This window comes from Arachis duranensis, chromosome 4 (genome assembly GCF_000817695.3).
Source record: "Arachis duranensis cultivar V14167 chromosome 4, aradu.V14167.gnm2.J7QH, whole genome shotgun sequence".
NCBI lineage: Eukaryota > Viridiplantae > Streptophyta > Magnoliopsida > Fabales > Fabaceae > Arachis > Arachis duranensis.
In genome coordinates, this window is record NC_029775.3 from 110184405 (window position 1) to 110195601 (window position 11197).

At 30.7% G+C, this 11197-nt stretch overlaps 1 long non-coding RNA gene across 1 annotated transcript; it reads left to right on the forward strand.

Moving 5' to 3' along the window:
- The first annotated feature begins 3398 nt into the window (after positions 1 to 3398).
- On the forward strand, positions 3399 to 5372 carry LOC107485893 (uncharacterized). The gene is made up of 3 exons (XR_002374529.2): positions 3399 to 3609; positions 4499 to 4592; positions 5006 to 5372. It is a non-coding gene; the product is annotated as an uncharacterized LOC107485893 (long non-coding RNA).
- Positions 5373 to 11197: the final 5825 nt, after the last annotated feature.

The window sequence follows — 11197 nt, forward strand, 5'->3', positions numbered from 1 at the left end:
CAACAATGTTCGGTTGAGAGAAAGCACCGTCACATTACTAAGATGGGGCTTTCTCTGCTGGCAATAGCGCCTCTCCCATTGCAATTTTGGGAGGATACTTTTACAAGTTCAATTTACATTATTAATAGACTCTCAACTATAAGCTTGGAAAATATATGTCCTTATGAAGTGTTATTTCAACATAAACCAGATTATACTTTCTTTAAGATCTTTAGATGTGCTTGTTATCCATTTTTACGACCTTATAATAAGACCAAGTTTGAATATAAATTTGAACTCTGTCTCTGTTTTGGATATGATTCTAAGTTCAAAGACTATAAATGCTTAGCAAGAAATGAAAAAATGCATATGGCCAAACATGTTAATGACAGGCTGTTTCCATACTAAAAAATATTTTCAACTAATCATTTTATAGATACTCAGCATACACTAACTACATCTCAGACTGTAGCTTTTATATTTCAGCTTTTCTACACCTCTGTTCCATCAAACTCTCATTTATCACAGGCTTCAACTCCTGGCTCAACAAATATTGATACAGTGACTACATTAGAAGCGTACCTTCCTTCCTTTGCTCCTCCTCACATTTCAGAATGTTCAACTCATACTGAGTCTCCAGACAATGGTTCTGATCACTCAATATCAAATTCAGCAGACAAGAGCTTTTTGTCTCGTTCTCAGGCATCACCAGGTTCTACAATTCTGATAGGGGTATTGAGATTCAATTACCCCTACTTCACCTTCTCTTTCACCCAGAAACACTCATCAAATGATAACTAGATCTAAAGCTAAAAATAGCTCTTCTACTGTCTTAATTGCTTCTACAACCACGGTTATTAATCTTACTAACGATATTTCCAAAAACGTTAAACAGGCCTTACAGTCATCACATTGGAAAGCTGCTATGGATTCAAAATACGAAGTCCTTCTAAAATGTGAAACTTGGGATTTAAGTTAGGCTCCATCAAATGCTAATGTCTTGGGCAATAAATGGGTTTTTGCAATTAAAAGAGACTCTCAGAGCAGAATTCTTAGATACAAAGCTAGATTGGTGGCTTAGAAATTCCACCAAAATGAAAGAATAGATTATGATTAGATATTTAGTCCCCTTATTAGACCAATAACAGTCAGGATTATATTAACTTTAGCAGTGTCTTTAGGCTGAGATATTAGGCAATTTGACTTTGACAATGCCTTTTTAAATTAAATGATAAATTAGATGAATAGGCTTATATGGTTCAACTTGAGGGCTATGTGACTACTAACCCTTCACTTGTTTGTGATCTGAACAGAGCTATTTATGGGTTAAAACAGGCTCCTCGAGCTTGGTTTAACACACTTTCAAATACTTTAACCCAGATTGGGTTTACCAATACTAAGTCTGATGTATCCTTGTTCATGAAAGTCACAAATACCTATGTTATATATCTCTTATTTTACATTGATGATATTATTGTCACGGATAATAATCCAAATAAAATCTCTCTATTAATCTGTGAACTCAAAGTAGTTTTTTCTCTAAAAGAGCTAGAAAAATTTAGTTATTTTCTAGGCTTGGAAGCTAACTATTTACCCAAGGGATAGCTGCTAGTTACTCAATCCAAATATGCCGCAAAGCTTCTGAAAAAGTTAGGAATGGAACATTCAAACCCATTACCAACTTCGATGATGACAAGCATCAAATTATCAACCAATGATTCTGAAGCGTATCATAATTCGAGAGAATATCGAGCAATTGTTGATGTGTTGCAATATTTGACCAGACCTGACATTTCATTTGCAGTTAATCGGATGTCTCAATTTATGCACAGTCCAACAATACAACATTAGAAAAATGTCAAGCGTATACTTAGATTCGTCAAAGATATAGTAAACTATGGTATTTTATTTTCAAAATCTACTTACTTTTGTATCCTTGCATTTACATATGCTGATTGTGGTGGAAATTTGGACGATTACACGTCAATTACTGGATACTGTGTTTATTTCGTTTGTAATCTAATCTCGTAGAGAAGTGTGAAGCAAACTAAGGTGAGTCGCACTAGCAGTAGCACAGAGGCAAAATATCGAGCGGTTGCAGCAGCACTAGCAAAGATCATGTCCATCCAAAAGCTTGTGAGAGAGCTCAAGATACCTCAACCAGTAGCTCCTACCATATACTATAACAATCAAGGTGCTTGTTTACTGTCAGTCAATCTAGTCTTGCATAGTAGATGTAAATATCTAGAACTGGATTTACATTTTATAACGAATTTAGTGAATGCTAAGCAATTATATATATGGTTCATATTTCTTCTCAATATCAGGTAACGAATATCCTGACTAAACTCCTATCTGATGTATCTTTTATTAAGTATCGAGACAAACTGAAGGTGTTTGGTAATCTCTCCCTCAGTTTGAAGGGAATATTGGGAATATTAACATTACAGATAGTTAATAAGTTAGTTAGCAGTGTGTTACACAATTCTCTATATACAATTGTATATTTTTGTATTGTGTATGTAAAAAGATATAAAATTATAATATACAATTTTATTTGTGAGTCTTAACAAAAAATTCTCTTCTTTTTTCAATTCTTTCTTACTCATACTTTTTTTTTTGTTCATAAAAAAATGTACTGTTGTATATTTTGAGATAAATATTTCAGAATTTAATAGAGAAAAAGAGAGAGAAAGTAGAGGATAAGATAAGAAAGAAGAATTAAAAGAGAGAAAAAATTGAAGACAAAAACAAAACAACCGAATGTAACTTGCGGTTATGTAAAAAGAGTGTGTGGTTGAGAATTTAGCTACTATTTACTTGATAGGGCTGGAATCATTATTTGCAGTCGTATGTACTCAATGATCACCAACAAGTAAGGTTCGCATGAGCGGACTGCGGATAGAGTTGTAGCCTTGTAGGTAGGGTTCATATATAACGTGAATTCTATCCCGATTAATTCATATAATTGATATCTACATGCTAAAAGATACATATACGAGGTGAAGTAGGGAGTTTAAATTAGAATAAAGGTATGATTACTAATTTATACGTATTAGTATAAGATAAAAAGTAGACAAATAAAGATTTATCACGTCAATTATATTTATCTATATCAATATTTATTTTTTAAAAAATATTATATTACTGTATATACAAAAATATCTTCATTAATAATTCTAAAAAGACAAATATATTATTTTAAATATTTTTGTTAAATAATTAAATAATTCTTTTTATTTCTATCACAGAAATACCTTTTTTCAATAACAACTAAAATAAAATTCAAATCATCAAACTATTTAAAAAAAATCAATTAACCTTAAAAATAATTCCAATTTCAAACAAATCTATTATCGTTTGTTCTTGTTGTTTATCATAATTCATTGTTCTTGTTCTTTACCCTAACCTACCCAGAAAAATCAATTCTCCCAGTCCTCTTCTCCTTCTCCTTGCTCGTTGGTTGCTTTCCCAAACTGTTTTCGCTGCGTGCTCCTCTGCTTCACGCCATCCTGTCATGGCCCGTGTCCCGCTTTGTCCCGTCTTCACTGCCCTGCCTCGCACCGGCAGGCTGTCGCCACCCTCCCTCGTGCCGTTGGGCTATCGATGCCTTGCCTCACGTCGTCTAAGGTATATTAGCTTTTTTGTTATTGATTCACGAGGTATATTGGCTTCTTTGTAAACACAAAATCTGAATGTTCAGTTTGTGAAAATCAATGGATGGGGATGATAGGGAGATGAACCTTTCACATTGATGTGGTTCTTACAAATTTTGTACTGAGTTGATTCTGTTCTAATAAGAATGGTATATTTCCTATGCTTGAGTCTTGCAATGTTCAAATTTGAAAAAAGATGACACTCTTAGCATTGAGAATATTTTAGCAAAAGTATTGTTAGATTCACCCAATGAAAAAGAGAATAGAATCACAACAGTTGATCCACTTGCTTCAAACACTTGGGAAAATGTGCATTTTGATCAATTATTTACCCATTTTCATAAATAGTTTATGTGATTGGAATGAAGTGAGGTTGATACCTAGCAAATTTGTAGCAAAAATTCTATCTTTGCTTTGAACTCGTTTGACATAGCTAATTTTATGATATGTTATATTATAAGATAACATTATTTTTCATTATCACTATAATTATAATTATATACCTATGATATCACTACCTCTAGTTTGCTTTGCTATATTTTACTCTTTATTTTTCGAAAAAAAATGCAAACAAATTTATACTGTTATTGTCTAGTAAATTAATTTTCCTGCTTCTATTTGTTCATATTTCAATACTGAGTATTATATTCATTAATATATGGTGTGCCATGATGAACTGCAATGCGCTGCCAAGAAATTTTAATTCATTATTTGAATGTGTTGGGAAGCTAATGGGACAGGGCTGAGCTCTTGTTCTTTTGATGAACTCGTTGATTTAATGGTTTTTCCTTAATTATGCTATATTGGTTATCTTTTATGACAAAATTATAATGCTAATTACCTAATTCCATTTCAATTTCAAGAGGCCAACAAGAGTGGTAACAACTGGTTACCTCTACCATGGGCAATTGTTGCCTTGCTTATTCTGGGATTTAACGAGTTTATGATACTTCTAAAGTGAGTGTTAGCTTTATAATGTGCAAATGTATAATGTGTTACTATTAAACTTGTGTTCACGCAAATACCACTTTACTCCATCTACGTAATGTAATTGGTCTAACCCAAGTTTGTTATTCTATGGCAGAAATCCTTTATATTCGATTCTCATTTTTATTGGTTATCTTGTCATTAAAGCCCTAAGCCCTATGGGTGCAACATGACGTCGCTGGTGATTTTCGCCATGGTGCAATGAGCATCTCTAGAATGACCGTTGATTAGTAGCAAGTTCATTAATCTAATATAGCTAATGACTTTGGTTGCACACACTAATAGCAATTCTGTGCAATTTCATATGACATTTAGTAATAATAATAATAATAGATAGCAAGTTCATTAATCTAACCAAGTTTGCATATGCCTTTTTTTTTCAGCTAGCTGGACTCATATCCTATCTATCAAGCTTCTTCCAACTATAATGAACCTTATGAGAAAGCTAGCAAAGGAGGGGTTCCTCAAACTAACAATCCTTTGCCATATTTATCAACAAGTAATCAAACTGTTGGTAGCACTGTGTCATCTACTGCTTCATCGAAGGTAACTTTTTTGGAACATGGAACCGAGTGCACCGCTTCATCAAAAGAAGAATAGGAAAAGAAACTCATCTTTATGGCAGTGCCAAATCTTATGTTGAGGTGTGATAGCAATCCAATACTGGTTTGTGGCAATTCAAATATTCAATGCATTAATAAGCATGAGTATTTATGCAAATGCAACATACAATTTTTTTATTTTATTTTTTTTGTTATAATTAACCTACCCATTGAAATAGATATTTTTTTTCCAATTCAGGTTTTTTGGTTAGTTGGAGGAGCAAGGTTATTCTACCTAATTTTTTATGGCCTTGCATGTATTCAAAATTTTTTTAAGAGTTGCATGGGTTCTCTAAATGTAAATGGTATATTACGTTAACGCAAAATAACAATTTTCTGCTATATGATTACTCAGAAATAACTTAATAATAATATTTATCAATCGTGCCAATTATTAATTCATAAATCATAATCTTATATTCTAGTTGGGTGCATGCCAGAAGTGTGTTCATTTTTCAACTAACTCACAGAAATTGACTGCTAATTTGTCTAATTACACATTATGTTGTGACAAAAATTCTCATTTTAGCATCATATGTAAGGCTGGTTCCATAAAATTTGTGGTCCAGCTTCACCAAAAGAAAAAATTGGTGTCCAGCATTAGCCCCATCATAAATGCAAATAAGCTAACAATTGCAGATGAATTCACATCATATATCCTAATTGGCTAACTAACCAGTACATATGATTTGTATGGATTATGGAATCATCATGCTAATGGTAAATCACGTTAACAGCAAGGTTATTCTACCTAATTTTTTTTAAACTCAATCATCTTATATAATGTTATGTGACTTTACTTTGAAGATATATGGAGATGCATGGAGACTGGGGAGAGGAGAAATCTTCATACAAGTTCAGCGTGATATCTATTCTTAATATATAAAAATAGGTACATAGGTTTACCCACATTGCTTCTAAGTTATTTCTCTTATTCTACTAACGCCATGTCAGCACCAACGCTTACTTGGCAAAATTTTAGAATCCACCACTCAAATCTTGCCAAATCAACTTTTATTTTCATATAAAAAAACACAAAAAATAACTAAAAAACACAATAAAAACTAACAAATTAACTTTTTCTAAATTAATACTTATTTCTAAAACAACAAAAACACAAATTAACATTTACCCCAACAAATAGCTCTCAAAACCAAAGAGCTTATTATCTTTCTCAAATCCTCATCCTCTTAGCACCTCTCCCTACCAAGATCCTATTCATCCTCTTTCGATTCCATCCTATTTCCTCCATCATCTTCCGGTCCCATGGGTCATTGTTTTTTCCTCAAAACAAATTGTACGTCGCAATTCCATCTCCGGCGGAGCCGCATTGTATAAATTGCAGAGACCAGGACAAATTCCATTCCTCCTCTTGCGGTTTTCCTGCCAGAGTTTGATTCTGGATCTCAGACCAACATCACTATTCGGCGCCGCCAACGTATGAAATTTGTCCCAGGTATCTTCCTAAAGATTTTCAACTTTGCCGTTTACTCTTCTCATTGTTCAATATCATTTTCAATAGCCCTCTTTATTTGTTATAAATAATAACATTTTAATTGTGAACTCATTGCAAGTATCATAAGTTTATGTATTCCTCTTTTGTAAATCGTTCTGTCCAACCGTCACAACCAAAATTAATGTGCATTTAAAATTATTGCTCCCTATATACTATCGATTGCAATATTTCATCGTCAAATTATAAATTGTTATTTTACATGTGGAGTACTTCTTCCACAATTTATATTTACGTGTTCCTCTTTTTCAAATTGTTATTCCACATGTGTAGTATTACTTCCATAATTTACTTGGAATAGATTATCATTCTTTGACCATGTCTTATTCTCTTTGTTGTAGAAGAATTTGCAGTGGTAATGACATATCGGGAAGAGTTAATACCCAAAATTGTTAGATAAAAATTAACCAATCACTATTTAATAAAATGTTTTAAAAAAATTAAAACAAAAAACTCTTATCTATTATTATTCAATTGAAACATCAAGTACTAATTAAATGCAATAAATATACATTAAAAGTGTCATAATAATAATAATTATAAAAAATTTCAGTTACAAGTATTCAAATTCTACAACTTATACATATTAAGAATTTTACTATTCTTCATTTCTTAATCTCTTATACTAATTGTCAAAAATTTTTAATTTTAATATAATATTTTTATATGTTTTTCATTCTCATTCATTTATTTTTTTTAAATGTCATAAATTATATTTTTTCTCTTGGTATAAATTAATACATCTTTTTATTTATTAACTATGTAGAATAATATTAAATATGTGATTAATTTAGATGATAAATTACTTAAATTCAAACTAAGCCATGAAACTAAAAATGAATTTATTTTCTATTTGATGAGTGCGAGCTCATAGAAGAATGTTGTTATTGTCTGGTAGTTTGCAAAGAGAAATGGAATAGGAACAAGAGTCAGCTTCCATTCATGTGCAGAGTAAGATAACTCACTAACTGAGGTAACTATAACTATGAACATAGTACAACTAGGTATTTTACTATGTCCACAGAGAGATCAAGAATGAGTTGAATGAAGTTGTCCAACTCTCTATTCCACAGTAATTTCTTCGCCGGCTCAGGGGAACTATTCCAAAGCTTTTGTGCGTTGTCTGGTAATTGGTTCAATTTTATCTTCCCATGGTCATCTGACGAGATCTTTGGGCGTGTCATCAAAGAAGTACAAATGTCTTAACACTTAAATTCTTCTAAACAAAGCATGATGAAGCCTGCACAGTACAAAGAAGAGTTTTCAACAGATAAAGCCAATTCAGCATACCATAACCTATGAATGCCTTAGCTAATTGTACCGTAAACTGCAAAAAGAAATCATTTCTAAACAGAGTGTAAATTTTATCAAAGATTCATAATGTTGAAACCAAATAATAACTAGTACTTTTCAAATTTGACTAATTCCATAATACACAATCACAAACAAACAAAGAAATAATATATGTAAATAGTTATTTACACTTATCATTTGATTACTGTAAACTGTTTTAACAGAAAGACCGAATTCAAAAGTGTAAATGAAACCCTTTATTTTTCTTTTTTCAAATATGCATACTGAATAACTTTCATTCAGATTACAAAATAATATGAACACTATAGTAAGAAAAGAAGCTCTACCAGCAATGGAAACAATTGGTTTTGTAAATTAAGCCTTAGTTCCTATTCTTTTTTTTTTCGTATTCCTATTCCTTTATATTTGTCCATTATAAAGCTAACACTCACCTTAGAAAGTGTCATAAACTCGTTAAATCCCAGAATAAGCAATGCAACAATTGCCCATGGTGAAGGTAATCAGTTGTTACCACTCTTGTTGGCCTCCTGAAATTGAAATGAAATTAGGCAATTAGCATTATAATTTTGTCATAATAGATACACCAATATAGCATAATCAAGGAAAAACCATTAAGTCGATGAGTTCATCAAATGAACAAGAGCTCAGGCCTGTCCCATTAGCTTCCTAACACATTCAAACTATGAATCAAAATTTCTTGACAGCCCATTGCAGTTCATCATGGCACACCATGTATTAATTTACCAGACAATACAGTATAAATTTGTTTGCATTTTTTTATTTTTCTGGGAAAAGAAAGAGTGAAATATAGTAAAGCAAACTAGAGGCAGTCATAGGTATATAATTATAATTATAGTGATAATGTAAAATAATTTTATTATCTTATAATATAAAATATCATAAAATTAGCTATGCCAAATGAGTTCAAAGCAAAGCTAGAATTTTTACTGCAAGTTTGTTAGCTATCAACCTCACTTCATTCCAATCACATAAGCTATTCGGGAAAATGGGTAAACGATTGATCAAAATGTACCTTTCCCCAAGTGCTTGAAGCCAGTGGACTAATTGTTGTGATTCTCTTCTCTTTTTCATTCGGTGAATCTAACAATGCTTTTGCTAAAATGTTCTCAATGCTAAGAATGTCATCTTTTTCCAAGTTTGAACACTGCAAGACCCAAACATAGAAAATATACCATTCTTATTATAACAGAATCAACTCAGTACAAAATTTGTAAGAATCTCATCATTGTGAAAGGTTTATCTCCCTATCACTCCCATATCTATTGATTTCCACAACTGAAAATTCGGATTTTGTATTTATAGAAAAGCCAATATACCTCGTGAATCAGTAACAAAAAAGCTAATATACCTTAGACGACGTGAGGCAAGGCATCGACAGCCCAACGGTGCGAGGTAGGGCGGCGAAGGCGGGACAAGGCGGGACATGGGCCATAACAGGATGGCGTGAAGCAGGGGAGCACGCAGTGGAGATAAGTTGCGGAAGCAAGTAAGCAACCAACGAGCAAGGAGAGGGAGAAGAGGACTGGGAGAATTGATTTTTTTGGGCGGGTTAGGTTAAACAAGAACAATGAGTTAGGGTAAAGAACAAGAACAAACACAGACAACAGATTTGTTTGAAATTGGAATTATTTTGAAGGTTAATTGATTTTTCTTTTTCTTTTTTAAAATAATTTGATGATTTGAATTTTATTTTAGTTGTTATTGAAAAAGGGTATTTTTGTGATAAAAATAAAAAGGATTATTTAGTCATTTAACAAAAATATTCAAAAGGATATATTTGTCTTTTTAAAATTATTAATGAGGGTATATGTATATATAGTAATATAATATTTTTTAAAAAATAAATAAAAAATAAATATTGATGTAGATAAATATAATTTACGTGACAAATTTTTATTTGTCCACTTTTTATCTCGTACCGATACGTATAAATTAGTAATTGTATCATAGCAATCATCTACTTAATATGATTTTTGTCCCATAAACAATAAGAGTTAGAAGAAGAAATGGATGTGGATTCAACTGCACTTTTTTTAGGCCCAACGTACACTTCGTTCACAAATCTATTTGTATTTGATATCAAAATTGGTAATTGTCATGTGTCTAAAAATTAATATTTAATTTAAAAATATAAAATTAAATAATTTTTAAATATTGAAAATTTATTATAAAAAATAAATTAGCTAAAAAACAGTATCGTCAAGATGAAGAAAAAAAACGTATTATGTTTCTTTATAGTGGCTAGTAATTTTTATTTATTTTTTTATATTACAGTACAATAATAGGTATCTATCCATATTTTTTAATATAATTTTTACTCTAATATAATTTTTACTCTTTTAGTGTACATTTTAAAATATATTATTTATTTATTTTTAGTGAAAAATAAACTTACATGTAATTAAATATATTTACTAGACTCAAATTTAGTTTAATATAACTTAGAAATATTAAAGGTAATTATTAATAAGTTTATACGAGTATAAATATAAAAAAGGATGACATCATAACTGTCATATAAGTATTAATAAATTTGTTTTAAAGGTCCTTTTTTTCGTCCCAAATTAAAAAGTCCTTTTGAGAGAAAAATTTGTTATTCATTACTGCTTTCCTACGAAATATGAAGAGAAGAATTAAATGCAAAAGATTTGAGTTTAAAAATAAAAGTTAATAGCTACATTTTGTGTTGATTTAACAAAGTTGATAGCTACATTTTGTGTTGATTTAAAATTTGCAGTTGTACTAGTAGTAAACCCATGCACTTGCTAGGCTTTCAACAGATTTTTTTTTTCAATTTAAAGAATAACTATAGTGTTATTGTAATCAATTTGTACTTTGTATCTAGCAAACCTAATACGGTATTATTGTAATCAATTTGTACTTTGTATGTAGCAAACCTAATTAATACAAGTATAATTACTCATGCAATGCACGTGTCATGCACGTGATAAAATCGAATAAAATATCAAAATTATAATTAAATAAAAACAAAAAAATAGTATTATAAAATTTATAAAAAACAATAACAATTAAAACAAACCTCTAATAAAATTTTCATTAAAAATTTAAATTGTAAACAAATTAAAAAATTGGTATAAGGGTCAAATTAATAATTTTAAGAATAC